Source organism: Rhincodon typus, chromosome 2, assembly GCF_021869965.1.
Source record: "Rhincodon typus isolate 14 chromosome 2, sRhiTyp1.1, whole genome shotgun sequence".
NCBI classification, from domain to species: Eukaryota; Metazoa; Chordata; class Chondrichthyes; order Orectolobiformes; family Rhincodontidae; genus Rhincodon; species Rhincodon typus.
The window spans coordinates 105,946,891-105,955,065 of record NC_063333.1 but is presented as its reverse complement, the minus strand read 5'-3'; the positions used below and the strand labels follow the sequence as shown (position 1 = coordinate 105,955,065).

The window sequence follows — 8,175 nt, the reverse complement described above, 5'->3', positions numbered from 1 at the left end:
TCCTACTATCTCTTGTGGAGACAAAGTTCTGTCTTCACATTGAGGATACCCTCCATCATGTTGTGTGATACTATCATTGTGATAAATGGGACAGACTTCAAACAGATCTAGTAACTCAAGACTAGGCATCTAGGAGGTGCTACAGGCCATCAACAGCAGCAGAATTGTACAACAACACAATCTGCAATTTCATGACCCAGCAAATTCCCACTTAACCACTGCCATCAAGCCAGGGGATCAACTCTGATTCAGTGGAGAGGGCAGCAGGGCATGCCAAGAGCAGCACCAAGCATATCTAAAAATGAAGGGTTAACCTCATAAAGCTGCCAAGCAGCATAAGCAGCAAGTGATATAGCTAAATGACAGATCAACCAACAGATCAGATCTAAGCTCCACAGTCCTGCCATATCCAGTCATGAATGGTGATGGACAATTTAAACAACTCGCTGGAGGAGGCTCCACAAATATCCCCATTCTCCATGATGCACAACAGATCAGAGCAAAATATAAGGCAGAAGCATTTGCTGCAGTCTTCAGCCAGAAATGCTGAGTAGGTTCACCTTGACCTCCTCCAGTGGTCCCTAGCATCACAGATATCAGTATTCAGCCAATGTGATTTGCTTTTTGGGATATCAAGAAATAGTTGGAGGCACTGAATACCGCAAAGACTGTGGGTTCTGATAACATTTTGGCAATGGTACTGAATACTTGTGCTTCAGCACTTGCTGCTCCCCTAGCCAAGCTTTTCCAGTACAGTTACACAATGGCTTTTACCCAACAATATGGAAAATTGTCCATGTATACCCTGTAAAAAAAAAAAGCAGGACAAAGCCAACCAGGCTGATTACCACCCACTCAGTCTACTCTCGATCATCAGTAAAGTGACGAATGTGTCATCAGCAGTGCATGAGCACCTACTCAGCAATAACCTGCTTGCTGAAGCCAGGTTGGGTCCAGCCAGAGTCATTCAGCTCCTGACCTCACTATAGCTTTGGTTCAAACATGGACAAAAGAGATAAGGTAAGTGTGATAGTCCTTGACGTTAGGCTATATTTGACCAAGTGTGGCATCAAGGAGACCCAGGAAAACTGGAATCACTTGGTTTCAGTGGGCAAACTCTCTGTTGGTTGGAGTCATATCTGGCACGTGGGAAGATGGTTGTGGTTGTCAGAAGTCAGCCATGTCAGGTCTAGGACATCTCTGCAGCAGTTCCCCTGGGTAGTGTCCTCAACCAAGCTATCTTCAATGACCATCCCTTTTTTAAAATTTCTTTTTAATTCATTCATGGAATGTGGATACTGATTGTCTATTCCGAATTGCCCAGAGGACAGTTAAGAATAAATTTCTCCCCGATTTTCCCCTATTTCTGTGGTTCTGGAGTCAGACAAAGTAAGGACAGTAGTTTCCTTCCCTAAAGGCCATTCTTGAATCGGATGGGCTTTTCCTGGCAATCAACAACAGTTTCATGATCATCATTAGATTCTTAATTCTAGATTTTTATTGAATTCAAATTCCACCATCTGCCATCGCAGGATTTAAAACCCGAGTCCTCAGAATATGACTTAGGTCTTTAAATTAATAGTCTGGTGATCAATACTACTAGGCCATTGCCTTCCCATAAAGGCCAGAAGTATGCAATCACGAGCGAACATCCCCAATGTTCAGGACAATTCGTGACTTCTCATACTGATGCAGTCCATGTTCAAATGTAACAAGATCTGTACAGTATCCAGGCTGGGGCTGACAAGTGGTAAGTAACATTCGCACCATACAAATGGCAAGCAATGACCATCTACAATAGAGACAATATAATCACTACCTCTTGACATTTAATAGCGTTAACATCACTGAAACCATCCTACTGGGGTTACCATTGACCAAAAACTCAACTAGACTCGCCACATACACACAGTGGCTTTAAGAGCAGGTCAGAGGCTAGGAATACTGCAGCAAGTAACTCACCTCTGACTCTCTAAAGCCTGTCCACCATCTGCAAGGCAAAAGTCTGTGTGATAGTATACTTCCTTCTTGCCTGAAAGGTACAGCTCCAACACTTAAGCTTGACATCTTCCAGGACAAATAACCCACTCAATGGGCACCATGTGCACAAGCATCCACTCCTTCCGCCACTAATGCTCAGTAACAGCAGTGTGTACTATCTCCAAGATACACTGCAGAAATTCATCAAAAATCCTTAGGCAGTACCTTCCAAACCCATGACCACTTCCATCTTAGAAGGCCAAGGCAGCACATACGTGGGAACACCACCAGCTGCCAGTTCCCCTCTAAGCCACTCACCATTCTGACTTGGAAATATATCGCCCTTTCTTCAGTATTGCTGGGTCAAAATCATTGAATTTCCTCCCTAAAGGCATGGTGGGTCAACCTGTAGCATGTGGACTGCAGTGGTGCAGGAAGGCAGCTCTCCACCACCTTTCCAAGGGCAGCTATAGACGGACAATAAATGCTGGCCAGCCAGCAATACCGTGTCCCAGTTGTGAATTTTAAAAAATTCAAACATTTCGATCTCCTAACCCTGTCCTTATTTTAATTCTGTTTCCTTCCTCCTGTCTTTTTCATGTGCTGCTTAAATGTTTTAACTTTGATTTCATTTTCACAATTTGGCTGGGCAAGTGTTTAATCAGTTACAGTAATGTAAACCTTCTTTAAAAGTCAGACTTTTAGCTGATTGATATGGTCCGATGATGTAGGGGCGGTACAGTGGCTCAGAGGTTAGCACTGCTGCCTCACAGCACCATGGACCCAGGTTTGATTCCACCCTCGGGTGACCATTCGTGTGGAGTTTGCACATTCTCCCTGAGTGTGGGTGGGTTTCCGCCCATAATCCAATGATGTACAGATTAGGTGGATTGGCCATGCTAAATTGCCCATAGTGTCCAGGGATGTGCAGGCTAGGCAGATTAGCCATGGTAAATATGTGGTTACAAGGATTGGGTAGCAAGGGTAGGTCTGAGTGGGATGTTGTTTGGAGGGTCAGCATGGACTTGGACCAACTGGCCTGCTTCCACTATGTAGGGATTCTATGATTCTGTGTAACCAGGGGTGTAAGTCTGTGAAATGGGTATATTTGTCTGCAAACCATGCAGCCTGGCCATGATGAATTTCTGAATTTATTTTGTAATACTTGAAGAATTAAGATAAATGTTAGAACACAACCAAACAGGAAGATGATTGTATTACATTTAAGCATTTCTATATGATGCACTGTAACATGATTTAACCTTTCATATGTTTCTAGTTTTCATCATTTAATTCTTCTATTTAATATTTTTAAAACACCAATTCCACTAAGAACTTTTTGGTTATGTAAAAGATTTTGCTGTTGATTCAGAGTTACTTCCAAACCTTTCCTGGTATCAAAAAGCTGAAACGCTTCTGGTCATACGGTAACATTATTACGCAGTCTCCTTTCAATTGTACAAGTCCATGGCTCTATTATCTGAAGGTACATTTCTGAAATGTCTCTTTGCAGTTCTCCTAATTGTCAGTCTTTTAAAAACTTCCACCTGATGCTGTAGTCTGCTTCACAAGTTGTCTCCTGTTCAGTCTTGCACTTTTATCATTGCTGTTCTTGGACAGAGTGATTCCCTGCACCCAAGGTGACTATACTATGGCTTTAAAAGGTGTATTTTGTCCCTTTTTTTTAAATGAAGACAGATTGAGAGGTAGCGAGCAGTCTTATCAGAGCCCATAAAATAAACAGTTTGTGAAGCCTTGGGTGTTTTCTTTTTAAAAGTAGGAACAAAAGCAGCTTGAATGGGTGGGGTCAAGATCCTACTGATCCAAGATTTTTAGTTTTAGTGTTTTCAGTAACAGTTGCTGCTGGGGTCTTGAAGCTGGTTCTGGTAACTACAGTACATCTCTCCTGGCTACTGTCTGAGTTTTCTCCTGGACTGGAGAATTGCATGTGAGACAATCTCTTTTACTGAATTTGATTTTTCTGAGTGTGTGTTTATGGGATGTTACTAACATGAAACAGTTATTCTTTAGTAGTTAAATAAACTATTATTCTGTTAAGTTTTCCGTTAGTTATTTCCAATTTCTTCTTTCTTTGGTTGTATTTCAACTAAAATATATGAATAAAGTGTGGTTTGGTTCAAGACCAATCAAATTGCATCTGGATCGCAATGCTTGGCTCTTGCTTTCAAAATTAGTAGTAGTTAGGGTCTGGGCTATCTTAAAATATTTTGAGGGTGTTTAGTCTGGTCCATAACACCAATGAGTCAAATCTAAGATTCTGATGCTCATTTCAAAATCCTGCAAGACTTATTTTACCTCTTGTTTGATGTCCTATAACCACTTCTTCTAAGCCACATTGTCTTTTCCTATTGCTTATACAATTTTACCATTTTTATATTTCCCTTACTGCAAGTTGCTTTGCCTTTGTTCTTTTTTTGCTTTTAAAAATCTGGGCCTAATACTTTTCTCCTTTCCTGCTTAGTTTCCACTTTTTGTAATGTGTGGGATATATTATTTGTGAGTTAAAACACTAATTGCATAATTTTTTAGTCCTGATACTTAGTTTCTCATCTTTGGTTATCTAACACAATGGATCTTAATGACATTCAAACACTATTTTTCAATGTCAAGACTTGGGTGCTTGGGTGTTTTCCATGACAGCCACGCCAGTTGAAATGGCTAAGCCTGTTTCAATATAAAAAGATTGCATGACTCAGCTATACTGAATTTTTAAAATGATCTTCAGCCTGTTATTTCTGTCAATATATTTGAGGTTACTCACAAATTTTTATTTTTATTCAATATTGCCTGTGTTGGTAACAGTAATAAATATTGCTAATTGTAGTTGATGTTTCTTGGTTAGATTGAATCAGAAATGGAAAAAAATAACATGCTGAATATCATTTTGGTGACCAGCTTCTTCGCCTAAACCAAAATTTGTGCTAATTAAATGGATGATGTAGATTTTGTGTGTATTGGATACTGCACCTCAGAAGAGTAGCGATCCAAACCTTTTACGTTGGGTTCAGTTTTCAAAAGCAGGTTGAAACATCCCTAGTTGACCAGTTTAGACTGGCAGTATATGCAATATCCAATGACAGCAGTAGCTGTTGGGTGTCAGATGGGTTATTTGATGGAAGCCGTGATTAGGAATGTATATTATTACAGTCTAGAAAATGTTTTATACTCTCTTTCTTCTGATTATTTGTGCCTGAAGGGTAGTGTGAAAACATATCACCTTTAACCATTGACCCTGCAATTGTGAAAGAAAGTGACTTTTGTAATATATCCTGATAATCAAGTTAAGATGCTTCAAAACAATGAAGACAATTAAGATAGTTGCTGGGTACATGAATTGGAAAGTTTTGGAGGGATAAGGGCCAGGAGCAGGTAGGGGGGACTATTTTAGTTTGGGATTATGTTTGGCATGGACTGATTGCATCGAAGGGTCTCTTTCTGTGGTGTATGACTCTATGACAATATGATTTTAAGCAACGTGTCTATTAATTTGTCATGCTATGTCAACAGTGTTATTTCTGTGTGTGATACGGTGACAATAGTGTGATTTCTCACGTTTTTAATCTATGACAAATATCTATGGGCAGAATTTTCAAAGCTTTTGAAAAACATTGCAAAAATAAAATTGATATGGTAGAGACAATGGCCAAGATTTTGTGGGTAAAATAATGGTGAGGCTAATAACCTTCATTGTTACCAAAGTATAAATCAGATAGCAACTTAATTAAACATGCTCAGTTACACGTTTTAATGTTTTCTTGGTCCCTTTTTAATTTCTCAGTTCCATCTTTCTTTCCCTTATTTTGTTTTCAGTACTGTAATTGATTTTGCATTGAGTTAATTAAATTTCTTCATTCAGTCTCTGCTTGCCATTGTCACAATTCTGTTCTTAATCAGACTGCAGATGTATGCAGTAGTTTTCACTTCTCACAGATCCTAAACTCCTGTAAAGGCCACTGCATCAAAACAACTTACTAACTGCATGTCCCAGTGCAATACCCTATTAAGACATTTGCAGGAAAGTGTTCTGCGGATCATTCATTGCTGATCTTAAATTCTGTCTCAATGATGGACATCTATATAGCATTTGCAGTCTTGACTAAGATCCAATCCTTTGAGCAAAATAGGTTCTTGTAGGTTACATTTTCAGGAAGTTCCAGGGATTTGAGATTTACTTGTACTGGTCAAAGTAACATATTTTGAGCCATTGTACATGGAATGCAGGAGTATTATAGAAAAATTGTTCTGAAATTTAACTGCAGCTCTTTAAAATGTTTTGCATAGCTTATAATGTGACATGCAAATTTATAGCAATTTTCCCATCTTTCAAACATATGAAACTCGAAGGTTGTTCAAAGAACTATTTAGAATTATGTTCTTCAGCATGTTTAATGTTCTTGTGGCATTTGTTAGTGTCAAATCTTAGAAGCCTAATTATTGGAGCTAACTTTTTATCATTCAAATTATTCTATCAGATTCTACCCCTCCCTCTCAATCTTTCCTAAATAGTGGGAATATTTTTAAGGTCTTAGTGAAAATTTGTAGCTTGGGTTGTGGATGCAGTTGTTCTTTAGCTCGCTGAGACGGTTGTTCTGTAGTGTGCAGATGTTTTGTTACCTTTCTCGGCAACATCATCAGTGCAACCTCTAATCAAAGCGTTGGTGTTCTGCTTCCTTTCGGATTTATATGATCCTTTGGTATGATGGTCTATTCGCTTCTGGTTCTGTTGTTTTAGCAGCGATCTGTATACAGGTCTGTTTCTATGTGTTTGTTAATGGAGTCCCGTGTTGAGAAGCAGGCTTCCAGAAATTCCCTTGCATGTCTGGTGTTCGCTTGTCCCAGTATGGTCACTTTGTTCCAGTTGAACTGATGGCCCTTATTGTCTGTGTGCATTGAGACAAGTGAATATTGGTCGTGTCTTTTTACTGTAAGCTGGTGTTCGTGTATCCTGGTTGTCAGTTTCCTCCCTGTTTGTCCAATGTAATATTTAGTTCACTCGCTACATGGTATTCTGCATGTAAGTTGGTCTTGTTTATTAATGTTTTGGGGTCTTTACTCATTGATAACATTTGGCACAGTGTTGCTGTAGGTTTGTGTGCAATCATGATCTTATGTGGTCTTAGGAGTCTGGTAGTCATTTCTGATATATTTTTGATGTAGGGTCTTGTGTTGTAGAGAAGCCTGGTTCTCAACACGGCACTCCATTAACAAACACATAGAAATAGACACCATATACAGACCGCTGCTAAAACAACAGAACCGGAAGCGACGAGGCCATCCTACCAGACGATCATATAGATCTGGAAGGAAGCAGAACACCAACGCTTCGATTAGAGGTCGCAATGATGTTGCCTAGAAAGGTAACAAAATGTCTGCGTACCACAGACAATTGGCTTGGCGAGCCAATGAACAACTGCAATGGAAATATTTCTATCAATATTCTTCATGATTTTAAAGCAATCATATTTTTATGTCTTTCTAAGCTCCAGTGAAACTATAACTATTTTTTTAAGTGTCTCCTCATAATGAATTTTTCATTCCTGGCTTCATGGTGAAGCTGTCTCTTAATTCCTTTTTCACTAATAAGATCTCCAAAATTGACCAGGCCATTAAATGTGGAATAACCTCATGCTGTGCATAAATTTATCATAAGACTTTTCTCTTGTAATCTTTATCCATATTTCTGAAGCCTAAAATGTTTGGTCTTCCTGACTTCATGCATCTGTATTGAAACTTTCAGGTAGAAGGATATATTTCAATTGTTAACTAATTTCAGTGCCGCTGTTTCACATCCTGCAGTGATTTTGCACTGAATGTGTACTCGCATTTCTTGGTTTTCCTACCAAAGTGTCTTGCTTCGTTCTTCTCCATACTGAATCGTATTTGCCATTTGACTGCCCATTCTGCAAAATTGTCCACGTCTTCCTGAAGTCTTATACGTTCTACTTTACTGCTTGCTGACTTTTTAAAATCAACAAATTTCAGTGTTATGCTGTCTCAGTCGTACTCCCATTTACCACCAATTTTTTTCTCTGCTCCTGGCCACGTCGTGGAGAATGTTTTATTATATAGCATGCAGATATCCAGAATTTGATGTGAAATAATATTGTAAATCCAAAGACTGAGGTCAGCATGCATTATCTTCTATCCATTAAAACCGATACTTCCATCTCTCCA

At 39.2% G+C, this 8,175-nt stretch overlaps 1 protein-coding gene across 1 annotated transcript in view; it reads left to right on the top strand.

Moving 5' to 3' along the window:
• Window positions 1–8,175, top strand: part of ndufs6 (NADH:ubiquinone oxidoreductase subunit S6) — a 34,506-nt gene that overhangs the window by 23,748 nt on the left and 2,583 nt on the right. The window lies entirely within an intron of this gene.